Raw genomic sequence first — 21,954 nt, 5'->3', positions numbered from 1 at the left:
TGTGGCCCTTAATACAGCATTCAAAGCATTGCCCAGTGCCCACTCTAGAAGATTAGATCCCTTTGAAAGGAAGGAGTCAACATGCACGGCACACCACAGCTCTGTCTGCACCTTTTCCATTTGGGGTCGCTTTAAGAGAAAGAGCATTTGCAAAATGGCTCTCAGGGCTTAATTGGTATTTCTTTCTTTTGCTGCCAGTATAATCCAGGAGAAGAGACTACAAAGCAATTTAAGACCATTAGCATTGTTCCTAATACCCATGTCCAAGGTTAGTGAGCACAACTGGAAAAGCCTAGAGTGCACCTGGGGAGATTAAGGGAGGTTTTGAAGCAGAACACATGATTCTAATGAACTTGGGCTCTGCCTCACAGAAGACGAATCTATCTAAATACATTAGAGCCAATAGAGCAAAGAGCAGATGCCATGGAGAGACGCTGTTCTCAGAAAGTTGTGGAACACTGTAAATAGACTTGGGTGGGTCTGAAGCCCTTAGTCACTACAGGGTGCTACTTATGGTTTCCATATCTCTAGCAAGAAAGCCATTTCCCCCAGCAGGGCACTGGATCCCAGCATCCACACTGCAGCTGTCCTCAGGGTGTCCCCTAACATCCCCACCCCCATCCCACTACCCCACTAGGTACAGACTGGGTGATAAATTAGTTTGTCTGGAAATTGGGGAGAGATTTTGTGAAGAAAAGACCAAGTAGTGCCACATATGAATGATCCCAAGGTGTTATAACGTCAACGTGATTGCTACTTAAAGGACCATGAGGTCACCATGAGCCCTTTGCATACCTACTTCCAAAACAGTTAACAAATGTCACACTCACAAATCCTGCCTATAACTCTGGGGGTGAATGTGTTGTCACTGGTGAGGGTCTGTGGTCAAGGACTGCAGAAATTCTGACATCAAGTGCCAGAACTAGTCCACATTTCATCGATTAAGTGTAAAATACTTTCTGAATGACCCTGTTAGGCACTCTCTGAACATTTTGGAGTTCTCTGGCCTTCCCCACTTCAGAACGGAACCACAATTTCCAGGGTCCTTTAATTTGTCAGAACAGACAGCAGACCTCAGAAAAGTGCAGTGTTTCTCATCACAGTTGTTTCAAGTCAAAGAACACAAACCACCAGAAATAGCCCAGGGAGAGATATGCACAGCCATAATGGAGAGGAGTCTCCGATGCAGAGCTTGCTCTGTCCTTTCCCCAGGGAACGTGTGCACTGTGTGTGACTCATTAATGATGATGTGCAAACTACTACCAACAAGGAGGTCAGCTGATCTGCTCTGTCCTAAGGGTTTTAGGGCTTCGTTACACTGGCTATGACTTAAGAACCCACTGACTATCTGATGCCACCTCTAGCTTTTCGCAGAGGTTGGTCTCATACTGACTCCAGATTCAGCCCTCTGCTCTCTTGTATGGCCTGCCCTACTCCTGGGCCATCCCTTAATATAAACTATTGGGCTATATCAGAAGTCATCTCCTAAAAGAACCTTCCAGGACCATCATGAGTAGCAAAGGTACTCCTCTTTCTCAGGAACATTGAAGTTGAGAAGTGAGCTCTCAGGAACTGGGGAAAAAGCCCAGACAGCTCCCTCATTTTCAGAGTCTATGGTGGATAGAGTAAAGTACTAGCAGGGAATGGGATAATATGGGAGCAGTGAGGTCATGCATGAAGCAAACATCTCCAGTCTTAGTTTTCTTAAGCAAATTATCTAATCATCTTGTGTCCAATGTTGTCTTCTTGTCACTTAAACCAATGCTACCTATACAGCATAGTAAGTATATACTACACACCAGTCCCTGTGCTGAGAACTCCGCCTACTTCATTTTCTCCCTGATGGATTTGCACATTTGGTCACATCGTTACTTCTATTTTGTAAAGAGCACAGAGAGATTAAGCAGCTTGCTCAGATGCGTGCCGGAGCTGGCACTCAAACACAACCTTGAGTCCAAAGTTCCCCACATAGGTTTCCATTCTTAACATTACATGGACAACCTTCTGCTTGGCTTGCAGGCATGTTGAGAAAATAAATGAGACTGATCCAAATCATTATAATCTGAATGGGAAGAACCTTGTAACTCAAGGTTATGAGATCACCATAATTATTATATCACTGCTTATTATCATTAACACTATTATTTTATCTCGATATGAACCTGTCTACTTATTACAAGAATTGCTTCTACTTACCATAGGATTCCTAGTATAAGGAACATGTTCAGAGGGAGGGCATGACTTTAAACTGTATTAAGCAAAATCTCATGGACTTCCCCCAAACACTGTTGAGTATGCCTACTCTGTGCAATGAGGAAGAAACAGAAAGTGAACAGTGTGTCCTTGACAGTAAGTCCTATGCCCACTGATGGCAACACAACATGAGACAGACACATGCCCGCACACATGTCTGAACAAGCTGTCTCAGTGGGAAGAAGAGAGGTTCAGAACTTCAGGAGTCAAGAAGAAATGTATGTTCATCAGTTGAAGGATGAATAGCACTTGGAGGGTCTTGTATAGAAAGGAAGAAGGTGTCTCCTGAATTCTGGTTGCAAAATCAAGGAAGAGGTCCAATCAAGGTGAAGATTAACAAAGCCTAGTGCTGACATACCCAGTCTATGGGATGAATACAGAAAAATCAAAACTCGTCTTCGCCATGAGTCCACCCCAACAGTACCAATTTAAAACAGTGAAGGTGAGACAATAGGGATGACTCGGGATATAGAGTACTTGCCATATAAGCACAGCCATCCTGTGTTCTGTCCCCAGAAGTCATGTGAAAAGCCACATGTGTGCTTGTCATCCCAGTACTGGTAAGATGGAGGCAGGAGGATGATGAGTCTAACCTAATCAGGAGCCCAGGCTAGTGAGAATGCAAAAACCAAGGTGGATGGGTCCTGAGGAATGAATGACACTGGACCTTTATGTCTGGCTGACCACTCACACACACACACACACACACACACACACACCCTGTACACATTTGAACATGCACACACAATAAAAAATCAAATGAAATAAGAACAAAAATAGTACATCTTATGACTTTCTTTGGGGTTAAGTAAGGAATATACATAGGCAACATTAAATGATGATTGGAATTTGCAATTCTTTTCTTCTTTGTACTGTAACGGTCCGTGATTCATCGAAGAATGATGCCCCAGACTCAGATAGATATGAAAGCAAAGAATGTTGTGCTCTGCAGAAGTCCAGCACACTGTGGTCTCCCATTCCAAGATGGAGACAGCAAAGTGAGATTGCAGGTCCAATTTAAAGCACATTGTGGGGGGTGGGGGGGGCTGGAGAGATGGCTCAGTGGGGAATTTCAGGGTCAGTGACCTTTATCTTGCTCCATCTCTAGGGGCATTCCAGAACCATTTCCAGGATATGGAGGCTAAAAACTGTTGCTAGAGAGGTCTGCAAACTGTTGCTGACCCATTGCCCTTGCTTCAGGCAGCTTCTGATAGTAGGGCAGTTTCCAGTTAGCTGCCTGAAGCCTGTTTTTTGTGCTTTTTGTTGTTGTTGTTTTTCCCTAGTAACTGACTTGTCTGGGTTCGCCTAGATTCCTGATCTGCCAATTTGAAGCCTGTTATAGAGTCAGCCTAGCCTTCTCAGTACTATTTAAAAAAATAATCAGCATGGCGATGATTCTGCCATGGTTTGAATGAGAAATGTTGAGACAGGCTCATGTGTTGAAACAGACTCTGGTTAGTGGCTTTTGGGAGGCTGCAGATACTTTGAAAGGTGGGGTTTCTCTGGAGGAAGCAGATCACTGTGGGGCTGGCCTAAGGGTAATAACTGACCAAAATCTAGCCTGTGAGTAGTCAACAATTGCTTCTGCCATCATTCCTTCACTGCCATTACAGACTACCCTCCAACATGAGCCATGTGTTTTAAGTTCCTTTTATGCTATTACCTCACAACAATGAGAAAAGCTCAAGATGAAGGGTGTGCTGGCGCCACTCTAGAGGGTAAGAAGCCACAGCTTGGGGCTGGGTGAGAGGTCAGCTTTGTTCCGAAGCAGACAATATCCTCAGCTCATATTAAATGCATTAGCTCCGAGAAGGAGTAAGTTGTCTGGAATTTCCAGTGAGTCAAGCATTCTTCTTTGAAGATTATGTCAGCAGGCTTACCTTTTCCCCCTGGGTAGAGTCTAAGACAGACAGAAGCCTGAGGACACAGGCTCCTAGGGTACCAATCAGAACAAGCCACTGGCCCGGGAACTGAAGCCCCATTCAGCTCCCTTTCCCTTCCGAGCTTACTTTACCTGGTTCTCAGAAGCTGAGAGAAGATGGAAGCCCTCCTCCACCATCGCAGCATGAGTGTGGTGAAGAAAATAGCTGTCCCTTCCAGGGCCAGAGATATTCATGTGGAATTAATTTTCTAATAACTAGAGATTTCAAAGAGATTTACCTTAACTAAGTCTGGTTGAAAATTTTAATCAAATCATTTTAATTAACTCATGTAATGATCTAGGTAGGCTTTAACATCATAGGGCTAGACCTTGAATACCTCCATTTTTAATATGAGGATGAACCATTTTATAGATTAGTTGATTATAAAAATTCCCAATATACAAAAATCACAATAATTGTTATGCATATGTCACCTGGGTTCCACAATTTGTGGGTCTCAGCACTTATAAAACCAGCCCACCTGGTTTTCTTATCATTTCTGAGAGAATGGTACTTACATTTATCTATTTTGCAGCTTTCTTTCTTTTGCAGCTTTGCACCCTTTCCTAAGTTTACCGTTAGATTTTTTTTTGTTGGTACTGTAAATAGATTTCTCTCCTTCATTAAAACACCCAGCCAGGGTAGGCACAATGTCAACACCTGTGGCCTGTCAACCCATCGCCTGACAGACTAAAGCTGGCAGATGAGGGATCTGAAGCTAGACTGGGTTTTATACTGAGAGCTCGTCTCAAAAGACAAAGGGAACCAAGACCTTTCAACTCACTGAGGCTCGTATTCTGAAAGGCTGTCCATCTCTTTCATTTGGTTTCGGTGCTGCTGAGCTGTTAATGCTGTCATTGAACAGCAATCTTCCCCTCTATGTGCGCTTTCCAAGTATGTATCAGCTTCAGACAGACCCAGTTCTACAAACTCCACAGTTTTGTGTTGTGTTTTTCCTTTGACTGAAGAGAAGTCAGGAATTGCATTATTGTTGTTATTATTATTAATTATCACCAACATCATCATCATCATTATTAAAAGAGGCTGGTTTATTGTTTCTATTTTCTAAAACTTCTAAAATTGACTTTTCTGTGTATTTTAGTCTATGGTAAAGGTCTGCAACTGACCCAAATGCACTTGAAAAGAGAATACACTAGTACTGGCGTTCAGAGTAGAGCTACAGAACCACCTTATTGAGCTTTTAGCCCTTCTAGCACACTTACTATTTTCAATTCCCTTATCAGATGGGTTACTCCTTCAACACCCTTTGCTTTGTCTTTCTGAGAGCTAAGGTTCAACCCTCTGCATAGGCATCCACCATGTGCAGTGGTTTAAATGGGAAGTGTAGCTCCAGGCTCACATATTAGGACACTTGGTCCCTAGTTGGTGGCACTATTTGGGGAGGTTGTAGAACCTTTAGGAGGTAGAGCCTTGTTAGAAGAAGTCAATCACTGGGGGCTGTTTTCACTCTTGACTTTTCTTCTTTTTTCTTCACCAGCAGGATCTTGTCATGCTAAACCAGCACACTGTCACAAACCTGTATCCCCAGGCCTCTTTCCACTCCAGTCTCACTAAGTTGCCCAGCCTGGCCTTGAACTTCCTCTGTAGCATAGGTAAGCCTTGAACTTGCCACGGTCCTGCATCAGCCTCCTGAGTATCTAGGAATGTCAGGCACACATCACTAGGCCCTACCTAGTCTTAACTATTTTCTAAAGTATATTTTATGCAACAATGTGTATTTGGATATTATTTCAGTAAGACAGCATTCTTAAAGCTTCATAAAACTACTTACTTCTATTAACATGTTTCCTCATCCTGTCCTATTATTGAAGTTAATTTTTTCTCAATCATGTAAAAAAGCTGATACTCTAAAACACATAAGATGCCAATCTTATGATTTAAAATTATGAATACATTTACAAGTATCTGTCACTTTTTAAGTCTGTAAATACACACAGTACATATACCCTGTGTCTCTCCCTTGTTGTATGTGGTTTGGCCCCCTACCACCTCCCCAAGGTGGAGGAATTGCTACTAGAAAGTTAAATGCATAATGCACAGTATTTTCTGTCGTTATTTTTGTTGACCTAACCAGAATCAGAATCCAGTACCAATTATCTTTTCTCTTTTTTGAAATTGTGGCAGTGCTGGGGATTGAACCCACAGCCTTGTGAATGCTAAGCAAGCACTCCACCACTGAACTACATCCTACGTGCACATGCATGCAGAAAACCAGGCTCCCACCAAGCTTCATAAAACCTGATCATTGTAAAACACACACTCTCTAAAAGTCTTAAAGAACACAGAGTCCAATCATCTTAGATAACAGAAAACACAACCGCAGTGCAGAAGGAAAAAGAAAAATTCTTCAAAGTCGTCTTAGAAAGTGACAGAATGGAGCATTAGTGCAGCTTTCCAGGGCATTGGTATAGTCTTCCAGGTCATGAGGTCAGTGTAGACCTCTCTAGGGAGGCCACCAGTATCCTCCTGACGACCCCAGAAACCTGAATGCCTCACTCAAGAGGTTCTGCATGTGGTGAACAGGATTTGTTTTATTTACTTTTTTATACCTTTCTCCATGACAACCTGGGACAGAACAGGATAACTGTGCCTTTGATTTCCTGTCTTCCTCTTCTCTGCTGAGGAGCCTCAGCTGGGAATGATCTTCAGCATCACCTAGTCCAAGGTGATTGTCTCTGCGTAGCCTGCCTGGCACCTCACGGGACCATCGATTATGCTGAACTCTTCCCAAAGTCCGATGATGCACTGAGAGCAAATGTGACTCACCATGTAAATCTCAGCCACGGTTGGGTTTCTTACACTGAATGAAATTTGATTCCTTGTAACTTTTCGACCTTGATCTTGGCTGTACCCTCTAAAGCTGCGGAGAATAGGTCTTGGCGCTTTTGAGCTTTACAGCCCTTGAAATGCTGGAAGCAGCTACAGGGCCCTTCGTTGTGGCTTGTCCCATCTTTTCCGTGATTGCAGCTGGCAGCTATTCATCTTGTGCCATTGTCCCCAGTGTTCCAACCATCTATTTAATCTTCTCTGAGTACACTCAAGCTTATCAGTGCTTCCTTAAAATGCCAGAAATAAACTAATCTCTCTTTGTCTGGGCAGCCCACGTCTGTCAGTGCGGCACCAGCCTACAGCGGTCACCCTGGGTCTGTTATTTGCCTGATTGATATTCAGCTTGCCGGCGGCTCACATTTAACTTTTCTTGTGAACTTCAGTAGCACAGTCCTTATGCTTCTCAAGCATGAGGAGGCTTTGGTCCCAGATGTAGAAAAGCATCGTACACACCAGCAGGAGTCCCTTCAAACTCCCGGGCTTGTTGATCCTTGATCTTTTAGGCATCAAGGTTCTTTCTGATATGTCCCCATCTTTTTCTTGGGATTTAATTCTTCCTTCGCTATGCCCTATATCTTTTTGTTTGAGGATCACATGCCTATTCATAGATGTCCAAAGAAGTCTGGGGTCAAAGAGTCCTCTCCTTTTTCTTTCTATAGTTTTTTTAATCTTCTCCCCAGAATCTGAATAGTATTATCATCAGAACACAAGAATCTGGGAGGATACAGATAGCAAGAGAGAAAGAAAGAGCGAGAGTAAGAGAAACAGAGAGGGAAGATGGAAGAAAGAAAGACTAGAAGGTAATAATGAGAACTATAAAGACATGAACTTGTTAATCTCCAACCCTCCTTAGTGTGAAGAATCAGCTGTCAACAGAGTTCAGCTGCAATTATTTCTCAATGTTACCCAGGATGTTACACTCATGCTGAGACCATGTGTTTCCTTGCCCACGCAGTAGAAATATTCAGTGGTGACCTGTACGTTTTCACCTTAAAACATACCTGCTAGTATACATGGTTTCACACATACTCCCTGTTTATCCTGCAGACCTTTGCTTCTGAGGCTGCCTGCACACTGAGGAAGACCTTGATAATGCCGAGGGGAAACCCGGAGTCAAGGGGCTGAAAGTTTCAGTTCTGATGTGAGTTTCGCCATTTTGAGTGGCAGCTCCTGAGAAGAGCCAACACCTGTAGTGAGAAGAGTCCTGGAAAGAGAAGCTCCAGGAAGAGACAGGTGAGATGATCTAAGCCCCTCTCTACATGTCCTGATGATGCCCAAGCACAGGGTGAAGAAATGGAGCACCGAGGTTAAGGGTAGAAAAGACACAGGGCCAGGAATGGGGGGGGGGCAAGGGAACAGTATGTGTGCCTCTGTTTAACTGTTCCCCAAACTCAATTCTGGCATTCCATGTTCCTCTTAGAGAATGGCGATAGACGGTACAAGATCAGCAGACGTCAACAAGAAATGTATGCATCACAATCATCCCACCAGCTGAACTGCTTGTAGTCTTAACTCCGGTTCACACACTTGCTCCTATATGTTTGTGGCCCAGCTGGAGAGCTTGGTATTTTCTAATACCCATGAACACATCTCCACGGTCATCTCCAACCTCACCCTTCTCCATTTTCTTAGACATCGCTTCTCTGTAGTTTATTGATCTCTTCAAGTACATACAGCCTGTGGTGGTGGAGAAGGCGTAGTGGGCGAGAGTGGCTTTTATGGCTGTGGCAGTGACAGTGAGGGACTGCTGGTTATGTCTCATTAATAGTCATAAAGCAGAAAATAATTACCACGATGGAGCTGGGATATAATACATAAGGCCTTCAAATTCCAGGAGTCAATTCCCTCCAGCGAGGCCTCACCTGAAGGTTCCCCAAACTCTCTGTGTTTACTGCACCAGAGCATAACACAGAGAGCATAGGGTAGCAGGGGAGTCCAACTCCAACCAAACACCACAGGTGACTGCACAAGGTTTACCCTTAATTATTTGTCCTAGCTTGGTCTTTCAGCCAGTGTGTTAACAGTACAGCCTATCTTAAACATATCATTCCACACAATTCTCTATCTCTCAATCTGGGACACCACTTAGGCATATATCAGATTACTTAGTATTTCTGTACAGGCCACTGGTAGACATATTGCTCTATATTTTCTCCCACTTCTTGGGTGCATGAAATTTCTATCTAGATTTGTGTTGGGTGACACTTCTGCTATACGCACTATGCTGCTAAACTATTCAGTGAACTTTTCATTTTAGTTACAATACTGTTTGACTCTAGACTTCCCATTTTGTTTATTTTCTGTAGGTTTGATGCCTGTACTCTCCCATTATGAGTGAATCCACCGCTTAGTACAGGACATGTCTATAAGCTTCGTTTAATTCCTGACTCATATTCGCAGCATCAGCATCATCTTAGAGTTGAGGGTATATAAATGTAATTCATGTTTTCAGTTCACATTCTCTTATGCTTTTGTTATTTATATTTTATTTATTCTTTGACTCTTTCCAACATGTATATATCTTATATTTCATATTTATGAGCATGTATATTGGCTGCTGATTGCAACTGGGAATTATAAAATGTGTCGCAGCTCGATTTAGCTGTGTTCCCATTCAAAGAACAATTAAACTCGCTTTATGAGTGAATTGTAGAATAGGTTCAATATTGTCAACTGTTACTGGGCTAGTCAGCCTCAGCTCTTGTTTCAGATTTCGTAACTTATTTGGGGTCCTTTTTTCCCATGCGTTTTCAAGTTTCTTGACATAAACTTGATTATTGAGCTCTTCATTTCTTCCTTTACGTGCAGCACCTGAAGCTCAGTCTTCTGGTTAGCACCAGTGATTCCAGTCTGACTCGTGAACTGAGAAACCCTGAATTAATTAAGGGTTCTATAGCTGAGATAAAAACACCATGACCAAAAGTAACTTGGGGAGGAAAAGATTTATATCAGTTTACAGTTCCACATCACAGTCCGTCACTGAAGGGAATCAGAGCAGGAACAAAGCAGAGGCCATGAGGGAACACTATTTAATGGTTTGCTCAACCTGTTTTCTTATAGCACCCAGGACTACCTGCCCAAAGACAGCACATTTCACAGTGAAAACACACTGCAGGCTTGCCCATAGGCAAGCTGTTTGCTTGGTAAGGAAGGGCATATTCTCAATTGAGGTTCCTTCCCAAATGACTCAAGCTTGTATCAAGTTAACAAAAGCTATCCAAAACACATTACCTTCCCCTAATTCTGTCAACTGTGTCAGACGTTTCCAATGAGCAAGCTTGGTGTTGCCAGTGCCATTTGGTATATCCTGGTGTCCGTTTTATTGATGAGACAGCCATTACCATGTGCTTCTTGTGTTTTCTTAGAGTTTGTTACTTTTCTTTTTCAGATTCTCAAGCTTCCCTGTTTTAGGATGTCATACAGGTGAAGGCAGGTACAAGAAGGAATGAGGCCTGTCATTGGACGAGAAGGAAGGATGGACAGGAGAAAAGTTTGAGGGAAGAGGAGGAGACTGGAGCAGAAGGGGACTTGGGAGGAGAAGCCATGGAGAGAACATGGAGGCTGATGTTAAGATTCCACTCTGTATTTACAGGTTATTATGAATATCCTTAAGGGATAGATGCATACAGGGCTTTGTATGTTTCGGTGGGAAATTATATCTTATCAATTGGATCAGAGGTTATTGTGTTGTGTGTTCTTTCAAATGGTGATTTAAGTGTAAGAGAGTTTGTGGTGGCGGAGACACTAGGCCACCACAGAACTGAAATGTATATGTCTGGCATGGTGGCAGCCTGCCTTGGGAACTGGATGGGTAGAGAGATTGTTGCCAGGCTCAGAGAGAGGCCATCAGCAGTGTGATATGGGATGGAGTGAAGCAGGTAAGAGGCTTTGTTGACTGAGATTAAGATATCTATCAGATATCTTGAGGCACTGTGGGGCCAGATCTAGTGGGGGTAAAAGACAGCTTTTTTTTTTAATAATTTTACAGCAACACCCTGTTCATCTTATTAATTTCTACACATTTCTTCTTCTATCATGTAGGCACTAAAGATATAGCATTACCTAGGATCAACACAGTGTTCAGCAGGTAAAGTTACCTGCTGCCAAGCCTGACAGGTGAGCTTGTTCCCTTGAACTCACTTGACCCAAGAAGGGACGCAGCTCTCAAAAGTTGTCCTTTGACCTCATAGTTACCCCCACAACCCATACGCCTGCACAAAACATATAAATAAAAATGTGATTTAAAAAATAAAAGTATATATCCAAGCAGTTGTGGCTCACACTTTAATCCTAGCACTCAAGAAGCAGAGGCAAGCAGATCTCTGAGTTTGAGGCCATCCTGGTCTACAGAGAGTGTTTCAGGACAGTCAGGGCTACACAGAGAAACACTATCTCAGGAAAAGGAAAAACAGTATCATATTTTGCATAAGAACTGTCCCAGTACATTCTATACTTCTCACCAAGCCCAGAACCCTCCTGATTTTGCCCTTGCTTTATTGGTGGCCTTCTTTCTAGCCCCTCTGTCAACCACTGGAGATGCAGTTTCCTTTAGGTAAAACCTTACATCTCTTTTCTTTATAGTCACACACACCCTGACAATCTCATCCTTGGTTAGGACTACATATGTCATTAAATATTTTTATTTGTCTGGAAATCCAAACTCAGATATATACCCAAATTTCTACTTAGCTGTGTTGTAATGCTTCCTCAAATAATGGAGTAATGGTAGTTCAGATTAGCTTTCAAAAAGTACTCTGCTCCATCAACTGTGAGAACACAGGCTTTCCCACACCTGTTGTTGGCTGGGAATGTGACTTGATTTGTCCAATAAGATATCAACAAATATGACAAGGTTTAAAACATTTGTGCACAACGTTCCTGTTTGCTTGGGGTTTGTCAATGCCTTGGATAGCTCACAATTTCCAAAATAAAGTATCAGGTGGAATGAAGCCACTCTGGCTAGAGCAGGAGGCAGCCATCACAGTCCACTTACGGGAGCCAAATGAATGAGACTGACCAGAAGCAATGTACGGCAGGTCATAAACGTTGCTAGGATATGCCGCACATAGGATGAAGCTCATTTTGCAGTGACTGCTGACTGATAGAGAAATGTAGGCCTACAAATGGAGCTTATGTTAGCAAAAACCTAAAATAAATAGCACAGCCCCAGCCCAAGGAAAACTATTCAGCGAAGCTGAGAAAAGGGTACCCTGTGCTGCATGATGGTAGCATGTCTAGTAAAATGCCTCTTGTGACACTCTGGAGGGCAGAAAAGGCACCCAGTGAAACACTGGCTTGGGAGAGGAATTCCAGGGCAAAGTGTGGAAACCAGGGCAAGTTTTAGCTGTCTGTGCATTAAAGGTATTGCAAGAGGAGACAGACCAAGGAAAGGACAGGCATTAGGAGAAAATGGGGAGCTGAAAATTCCATAACTTTTAGACTAGGAAGTGAAACTCTCCCTTGTCAAATCAAATGTAAGCATTAAATCACGGTTTCAGAGAAAAGACAGTGCAGGGGCGCGCAGTACACTGCCTCGACCCAGTGGCTCTATAACAATCCACTGAAGCCTCTCAGATGGATAGAGACATTTTTCATGAGGCGTCTGCATCTGCACGGAAGGGTAGCTGAAATCTAAGCCTGTAGGTTCACAGAATACAGAATTCTGATATTCACACAAAACCAGCGAAGATGAAGATGAGACAGTAGGGCGAGACAAAACATGTGTCACACACGGAATTGGGACAGGCATTTAACTAAATCAAACATGAAAACAGCCCATAAAGCATTGATGGATTCTGTATTGCAATATTGCTAGCAACCACACTGGAAGAGTCTGACTCTGGGAGATTAGGAAGACCTCAGGACCTCTACATTTCAGGCAGAAAGTTTGTGGCAAAAGCAATTCATCTTGCTTGCTTGCTCGTTTGCTCGCTTGCTTGCTTATTTATTTATTTATTTATTTATTTATTTATTTATTTATTTATTTATTTATAGGCAGTGTCTCTCTATAGTTCTGGCTGCCCTAGAACTCACCTTTTCAGACCAGGTATCTTAGTTAGGGTTTCCACTACTGTGAAGACACACCATAGCCAAGGCAACTCTTATAAAGGACAACATTTAATCGGAGCTGGCTTACAGGTCCAGTCCATTTCATCAAGGTTGGGAGAAAGGCAGCATCCTAGGCAGGTATGGGGTTAGTGGGCCTGAGAGTTTTACATCTTGTTATGAAGCCAAACAGGAAAAGACTGGTTTCCAGGCAGCTAGGATGAGGGTCTTAAAGCCCATGCCCACAGTGACACACTTCCTCCAACAAGGCCACAGCTACTTCAACAAGGCCACACCTCCAAATAGTGCCACTCCCTGGCCAGGCCAAGCATATTCAAACCACACCAGGCTAGCCTAGAAGTCAGAGATCTGCCTGCCCCTGGTGGATTGGAGTGTCCACCACCATACCCAACTCTTTCTTCCTTTCTTCCTTCCTTCCTTCCTCTCTTCCTTCCTTCCTTCCATCCTTCCTTCTATCTTTCACTCTTTTTCTTTTAAGATTATAGAAAGACTTCCCAAACAGAGAAACAAACCCAAGAGCCGTGTACACAGTAAATCTCAATACCACACCCAGGCAATAGGTTTGAGTTCATTCAAGATTATCCTTACCCTCAGGGCTGGAGCAACATTTCAGAATGCTAAAAGAACCAGCTTTCTTATCTCTTATTCTTCCCCATCTTAAATAGAAGCATCTATTCTAGTTGTGCTCTTCATGTTCAACCATTTAATGCTGGGTGTGTGGAAGGAAGTGGACTTGTTGTTTTCAATACACTAGTTTCTAAATCAAGAAACACAGAGTCAACCTGATATAAATGGTAAAATTCTAAAATCTGAGCCTATTCATAATTCGATGAGACTGGGGGATCTTGGGAAGGGGTGAGCATATTTTGTATTCAAGAGGAACCTGAATATTCATGAGGAAAGGATTAGATGAGAATAGTTTTAATTAGTATTCAGCAGAGAATCACTACCCTCCCTCTTCTCATCTAGTTTAAAATGTGCCATGATGGAAGAGCCCAGCACCCTACACTTCTGCCACCATTTTGAGACTGAGTGCTGGGCAGCATCCTAGCTAGAAGAGAGACAGATGGCAGTAAGACTGAAGGAGGCACGTCAGCACATCCTGTGGGGCACATGGGTGTCTCAGAGTTCTGTTCACACAGTGTGCTGTCCTCCCAGTGGCTGAGGCTCCATCTTGGTTACAGCATTCCCTGCTAGGTCCACCCAGCATTATGATGCACTGAGTCTGGTTGAATTCAACTGGTAATGGGAGATTCAGGATGTATAGTGATGAGAGGTTAAGGATGTATGGTCATTTGATACCCCACATGCTAGTGTTATCTAGCTATTGAGAACCAATATCTCAAGAACTTCTAATCACAAGGTATATATGCTCTTTTGTGTTTGTCAGGACCTACTTCCATGACCTCAGAACCTGCATTGTGACTTTCCCTGTAGGGATTGCCAAGAACTCCAACATGAATCTTCTAGAACCCCCAGCACCACTGTGTCCAATAGGTCACTAAATCCAAGGGGCAGCACTGTTCTTACCCAGCTTGGACCTACCTGCTCCTACCTGCTGTAGCCCCATCAGAATTGATGTCCTTCCTTATCCCTCAGGACATGAAAAGAAGGGTTTTGCTTAGGTGTGAGACACATTCTTTCCCAAATTAAAAAACTTACAAAGCACTATGTTTTTTATTTATAACTGGAGTGTAAGATACCAAAATATGTGCTTTTGCCTGATTTGCTTCTGGTCATCAGCCCCCTAAAACCTCTTATCAAGTGGCCAGCTGTCTTATCTTTGTGGAGTTCATCTCCTATCCATTGGCATGCATTAACCAGAATGATGGTTGCTTTGCTGACACCATCTAATCAGTACATCACTGGTATATTAGAATGTGAAACCCCAAGATATAGCTAAGTCCCTCAGATTACATCATAATGACATGGGAGAGTCACAGCCCACAGATAAAGCAGGAATGTGTTGACTCACAGGGTGTCAATATGAACAGCTTCTGGCCCTCTTTCCTGATGAGTGAAAGAGAATTTGCCAAATTAGCAGATGGACTACTATGTATTATAGTTCTATGTCAACTGAACACAAGAGAGAGTCATTTGGGAAGACAAAAACTCGAAAAAACATTCTAACCAGTAGGCAAGCCTATGGTAGTTTCCTAACTGATGATAGATGAGGGTGGGCTCAGCTCAATGTGGGCTGCATCACCCCTACACCAGTAGTCATTGGAGCTATGAGAAAGCAGGCTGAGCAAGCCACTGTGAGAAAGCCAGGAGGCAGCACTCAGTAACCTCTACATCAGCTCCTGGCTCCAAGTTCTTGCCTGAAATCCCTTCCCTGACTCTGTAAATAATGAATTACAAGTCATAAGATAAAACAAACCTTTTCCTCCTCAAGTTACCTTTCAAGATGTTTTACCACAGCATTATAAACCCCAAGACAATGATCATATTCAGCATGACCTATAGTCAGAGTTGTGACTTAACCACATGAATTCTACTCTACAGTTGTCTCCAGAAACTTGGCTGGTTCCCTCAGAGTCCACAATAGATTAAACAGAGCTGGGATAGAAGGCCCCAGGGGCATCTCCTCTCCATCGTTGCCATCTAGAGGGTAGTATTATTCCTGGCCATGGGAAAGAAGGCAGTTTCAGAAGCTTCTACTTTGCATTTTTACAATAGTAGCCCTGACCCTAGAGGCCAAACACTCAGTGTACAACTACAAAGGATTTTAATACGAGATAAACTTGGGATACTCAAGAAATGGGCTCAGTTGCCTATTTTTAATCCTTATTTCTTGTTCACTTATCTTTTGGTCCCTCTGTGCTCCCACATTGCTATGGGTGCTTGAACAATACTGTGGGTCTCGAGTAATTTCAAACACTGGATCTAACCTTAGGAAGTTTAGATATTCTCTTACTCCACCAGTATCTATAAACAGAAGAATATTTCTTTAAGAAAAAAAGTCTCTTGTACATTCTCACTGTAACATTAGAGATCTTTACTCTATATTTGCCCACGGTTTTACTCACCAGCTTCTGGACTAAGATTCATACTCTATGCACTAAGTCCCAACATTTCACTGATGGGCTAGCTGGAGCCTCCTGCTCTCCACTCCTATCAGCTTCACTGTTTACACCCAAGACCCTCCTCCTTGGCTGGAATTGTCCAGACTTCACACACCATGGCTAGATGAAGATCAGAGGATATCTGCTTACCACTTCCCAAAATAATCCTTGGTTTATGAGTGCCTAGAATAGACATGTAAACCAAATATTTATAGATAATAAATCACAAATTATTTTAAAATAATCATTTGCTACTCATATAATTTTTTATCATTTATTAAAATAAAGCAAATTTACATACGGTAACAATGGATACGCTTACTTAATTTAACATGAAGAATTAAATCTTGGCTGAATATTTGATACAACAGGATGCAGATCACCCTCAATGTTTTTTGAGTTGACTGATATTTTTAACTTTGTAATTGTCAATGTTCAAAACATCACTTTCATATAAATGCATATTACCAAATGGTAGAAGTCCCCAGTGCCTAGCATGGGAATTATCCTTTCAAAAGGTTGGTCAGGGGAGCCCAAGAGACTCTCAAAATAGTATAGGCTATGATGGTGCTCTTGGTTGCCTCCTAGAAGGTGAGGGTAAGACCTTACTGATTAAGACACTACATACTGTGGAGAGGTTGAGCTGGAACTGACCTGGAAGTCTCCTCACCAAAGACTAGATCTCAGTGTCGGTGGAGCTTTACAAGCTGCTAAGGAGAAAACCAATCAATAGTCCTACTCAGATGTACTGTCTACAAATCACAGTAATGAGAAAAATAGCAAGATACCTCTAACGGTACAATAGTCATACTTACTCATATCTTGGAGTAACAAATAAGCATCTAATTAGATTAGAGGTGCACTTAAAAGGAAGGAATTCAGGTCTATTAACCCATTACTCATGGCTACTGAAGCCATGGGGCCCCGAAAAGCCAACTACTGCCATTTCACTAAACCAGTATAATTTCTAGCTGCATTTCTGAATATTTATCCTTATATCCTCAGGTAAGTGTAGCTGTAGTCAAAGAAGATTCTTTTTGCAGTAAACAGAAACCATCATAGAAAGCCACGACTGGTCAAAATGCAATGAAGAACTGGGTCATGAGATTCATTGCCCCAAATAATATATTAACAACAAAGGCTCTGAGAGCATTGCTAGAGAGAAGGCAGAGGTGGAACAGAGGCAGAGAACCAGGATGTCTGCTGCAAGATAGTGTCTTCTATACATGACAGGGAAAGTGTTCCCATGCACCTCAACAATATGGCTGCCAAAAGAAGGACTGAAAAGTAACAATGCCATTACTGTGCCAACATGGATAGAAAAAAAATATAAGGCTTCTGTGGTGATTTGAATGAATATGGTCCCCACAGGCCATACTGTGAATACTGAGTACTTGGTCCCCACTTGAAGAAACTGCTTGGGAAGGACTAGGAGGTGTGGCCTAGTTGATGGAGGTGTGCCACTGGAGAGCATGCTTTTCCTAGTTTCAAAAGCCCACACCATCCTAGTTTACTCTACCTGCTTCCTGATTGGCTCACAAAACATGAGCTATTAGCTAACTGCCCCAGTGCCCTGCTCGCCTGCCTGACTTACCTGCTGCCATGCTTCCTACCATGATATTCGTGACCTCTAACCTCTGAAACTATAATCCCCAGATAAACTTTATTTTATAAGTTGGTTTGGCCACGATGTTTAATCACAGCAATATAAAAATAATTAAAACAGTCCCACCCCTAGATGAGTTGTTGTTTCTACTGGACAAAGCTCCCTGATGGGCTATTGAATCACATGTAGTCAGCTCTAAACACATATACATACAAGCAACATTAAGTAAACTCAGCAAGTGGTATTTATAAATATGTATGAGAATACATGTAATAATTAGTTAACAAAAAAGCCATGAATTTTAGAAGCAGTGAGGAGGAGAGAGGGTAAGCGTTAGAGAGAATAGAATACTATGTAAATATGGGACTCGTATATGAAATTCTCAAAACATAACTTTTTAAAAAAGAAAAACAAATAATCTTTGCAGCTATATTCACAAACATTTGTAATAGAACATTTTTGAATATTTGTTTTTCTAATTGGAGGGTTTAGACATACATCTCAGCGGTAGAGAGATTTCCCACCTAGTTTGATCCCTAATATCACACGCATGTATATACACACATATATAAAAATAATTACAATAACTTGATATTCAGATAATGTTAAAAGGCAATATTGTGGTTGACATGAATTAAATGTGCTGTTTTTGAGTTTCCATACTTGACCCAAGATGGAAAGAATAATCCTTACCACTTTCAGACTAGAGTAAAGTCTTAGATTTAAAAAAAAAAAACAAATAGGCAATAGTAGGGAGGATGGTGCCAATTATGTAACAAAATACTCAAAGCCTTTTAACTTTGTTTCATCACACAAAACAAGAAGTGGGGTGGGGAGGGCTGTGAGGCGGTGGTATTAGACTTGCTGCTTTTCCAAAACATTGGGGAATAAAAAGAAACTTTTAAATGCAAGAAAAATAAATAAACACAAAAATCTGGCAGAAAGATGTTTAAAACCATTTCAGAAATTGTTGGAAGTTTTGCCCAACTCTTAAGCCAAGATTCATTTAAAATGAAACTCAGGTCAGCAACCCAAACAGATTCTGCCTGCATCTCAGCTGCCAGTTGCAGGATTCTGTTTCCCTTTATGCCTCTTACTCATTTCCTCCTCTCATCAACAGATCTAACAGATGTGTATTACTAGACTCTGTCTTGACTTCCTCATTCACACAAACCTCCTTCCCTGGAGCCTCCACCAATTACCAATAGACTCCTCAGACTACAGCTGTGGTGTCCCAACTTACTTTGCTGCTAATGAAAAGAAAGATTCGTAGTAGGGGAGGAGAAAGGAGAAGCCACCATGGGTTGGGGTTCAAGAGAACTTGGCCCTGCGGGCTGCCCAGTTAGAGTTAAGAGCAGCCCAGATGGAACATAGTAAATACTGAGTAATGACCTGATAATGGTTACTGATCAGAAAGTAGATACTGACAGTGTGTAGGGTAAGCAGCTGCCCAGCTCTTGTGCTGCTGAAGGCTTATTGTAAATGTAAAGGCGGTGGGTGTGTCCTTCACCTGGGAACTCAATAACCAAGGCAGGGAAGAAACCCAGGATTTTTAAATAATCTCTACTACAAAATGTTTGGACAGATGTCCGGGAGGGTGCCAAGGAGGGCACATGCTACAGCACAGAAAATGGTCACCAGAGAAGCCAGTGACAGTTTATTGGAATTCAAGCGTAATTCGTAGAGTCTAAAGATTTGAGATTTTTCTTTCATAATGAAGTAGTGAGGAAAGACGCGTCAACAAGGATACTCTGCTGCCATAGGTTGTCTTAGCGTTGTGCTATGCGAGTCCTAGGTCAGATAACCTTTTAATTAGAGGCTTAGTTCTAGTTAAATCAGCCACAGTCATGGGGACCATTAGATACTTGGTAAGGAAAACACCTTCTTGGGGGGCTGTGAGCAAGGAAGACACTATGGTACAAGACTCCTTACTGGGTCTCTAGGACTAAATAAATAACAAATACTGGAACTAGGTGTTGTTGTTTTATCATATATATGCAAACTTTAGGAGCCTAGGAGGAAACAGAGGCTAAGTAGTCCCTTCTGCCCAAAATGGCTGCCCATTCTGACCTTCCTTCCCCACAAATCTTGAATGCTTCCTAATGTCTGTCCCACAGATTGCTTTCAGCTGCCAGTAGCCAGCCTTGATTTAAGGACTCAGGTGAGGACAGAATGAAAAGCCAGCGAGGCCAGGAGGAGGAGAGAGGGCAGCGGGAGAAACGTGCAAGATAAAACAATTTCCATCCGCTGACAAAATATAGATGGTGAACTCGGAAGCTTTCCACCATAATAAACAAGAAGAAGAAGTGGGAGAAGTGGGCATATAACTTTATGACCTGTGAAATTGAATCACCTCTCACAGATCTTTTTTACCTGTTGGTGGACAAAGAGGGGCTTCCTCATCTCAGGCAACCACAGGTTGTAAAAGCCCCTGAGAGGCAAGGACTGAGCCTGATTAGAATCCTGAAGGCCTTGGTTTCCGACCCAGACTTTATATATTTGAGCTTCATCCGCTGGAAGCTGCAAGCACTGTGAATTACAGTGCTTCACAGGCTGAGAACTGCATCTCGCTGTTGTCATAAACACCAAGAGAGAAGCAAGGCCACCATCTTAAATCAGCATCTCAAGAGACAAAGCAAGTAGAGACACAACTGGGCATGGGAGACAAGTGGGGACCCCCCCCAACTGAGGCTCCCCAATGACAGTAAAAGCCTGAATTTGTAAAATTCTTACCTCTCTTCTGACTTGCTGTGACTCTTTAGTAGTCCAACAAATCAACCAAACCCGAGATGCAGAATTCATACTCTATTCCTTTTCTCTCCTTGCTAGAAGAACAATGAAACAGAAATATGTTGGGCAGGAAAGAGAAACCCTTACAAGACCCTGTCAGGGACAACCTTGACTTAATCACAGTATTTCCTAAAGTTATTATTATTCACTTCTTTATCAGGCCTGTGTGTGTGTGTGTGTGTGTGTGTGTGTGTACGTGCATGTGTGTGCACGCTCATGCACATGTGTATGCTAGAGAACAATTTACAAGTGTATTTTCTCCCCTCCCATCATGTTGTTCAGGAGGAGGATGTCATCAGCACTGACAGGTAACACTGAACTGTTTTGACAGCTCCATTTCTGAAGGTTTTTTTTTTAAAGCCTATGTCTTTGTCTCTCAGTCTCATCTTCCTATCTGCCGATTCTATTCTAGGCTCTCACTTGAGTTGGTGGCCCACCATCTTTCCTGGCTCTAGAATGACTTCAGTAAGTAAGAGACATTTGGAAGGGTAAGCCAGGCTAGCTATTCCTTACTCAGCATCCTAGTAGAATAGTTTCCTAGAGACCAACTTCAAGTTGCAAGACTTGGTTTTCAAGTCTTCTTTATGATCTCATAGTGAGAATCTTTCTGATCTTCTGTGCTCTCAGACTTGATGCCTTCTGGTGCAATAGTAGAGGTCTGGCTCTCACAGCCTTCAGGGTTGCATAGTTCAAGGTTCAGTGAAGGGAGAAAGATAGTGTTTATCTCTCTATCAGGATGAAAGGGGCCGTTTGATTAAGGATATGGATGGAGCCAGAAACAGGACCTTCACTTATGATAGACACAAACTGTGTCACTGTTAACACCCACTCCTGTCCTCAAAAGATGAACTAAAAAGCTCCATTCCAGGCCATACATAGAAACTAGGTGGAGTTTGAGATGTGGAGAGGACAACAGGAATATTGTATCTCAATCTACAATGTTCGATTGTAGGTTGATGTCTATATGCATGTGAGGGCTGACACAAGTTAGATCAAGGTCATGATTGGACAGTAAAAAATAAGGCAGCGACAACGCTTTTGTAAGGTGGGGGAGAAGGAGAAGGAAGGGGAATCAAGATGGAGATGATGAAGGATGACCCAGATCTGGGTGGTCTTGAATTGCCAAGGTGGTTGGGATGAATTTCTATAGGCAAATTTTTATCTAGGTGGGCAGTTTATATCCTTATCCATTGGTTGTGAGTTTATTGTGTGGATGTATTGAGGATTGAGAATTTAACATATAAATCTGATTGTTGGGTTACAGTTTGTTGAGTCTTGATTTTAACAGGTTGCTGGGAATTTATGCCATAATTATTAGGGGGCAGATTTTGGGAATGTACACAGAGCAGCAGCAGAGTTATAAGAGGATAACCACCACTGGGACCAGGGTGGATGCTAGAAA

General features: G+C 42.4%; 1 long non-coding RNA gene across 3 annotated transcripts in view; it reads right to left on the bottom strand.

The window, feature by feature from the left end:
• LOC102549394 (uncharacterized) overlaps positions 1-21,067 on the bottom strand; it is a 312,476-nt gene extending 291,409 nt beyond the window's left edge. For all 3 annotated transcript variants that reach the window (NR_190618.1, NR_190619.1, NR_190620.1), the window contains exons 1-2: positions 20,973-21,067; positions 20,496-20,587 (exon numbers count right to left, since the gene is read on the bottom strand). This is a non-coding gene — a long non-coding RNA (uncharacterized LOC102549394). The remainder of the gene's footprint in view (positions 1-20,495; positions 20,588-20,972) is intronic.
• Positions 21,068-21,954: the final 887 nt, after the last annotated feature.

This window comes from Rattus norvegicus, chromosome 13 (genome assembly GCF_021556685.1).
Source record: "Rattus norvegicus strain SHRSP/BbbUtx chromosome 13, alternate assembly SHRSP_T2T, whole genome shotgun sequence".
In the NCBI taxonomy this organism is placed as follows: Eukaryota; Metazoa; Chordata; class Mammalia; order Rodentia; family Muridae; genus Rattus; species Rattus norvegicus.
This window is presented reverse-complemented; position numbering and strand designations above follow the sequence as displayed.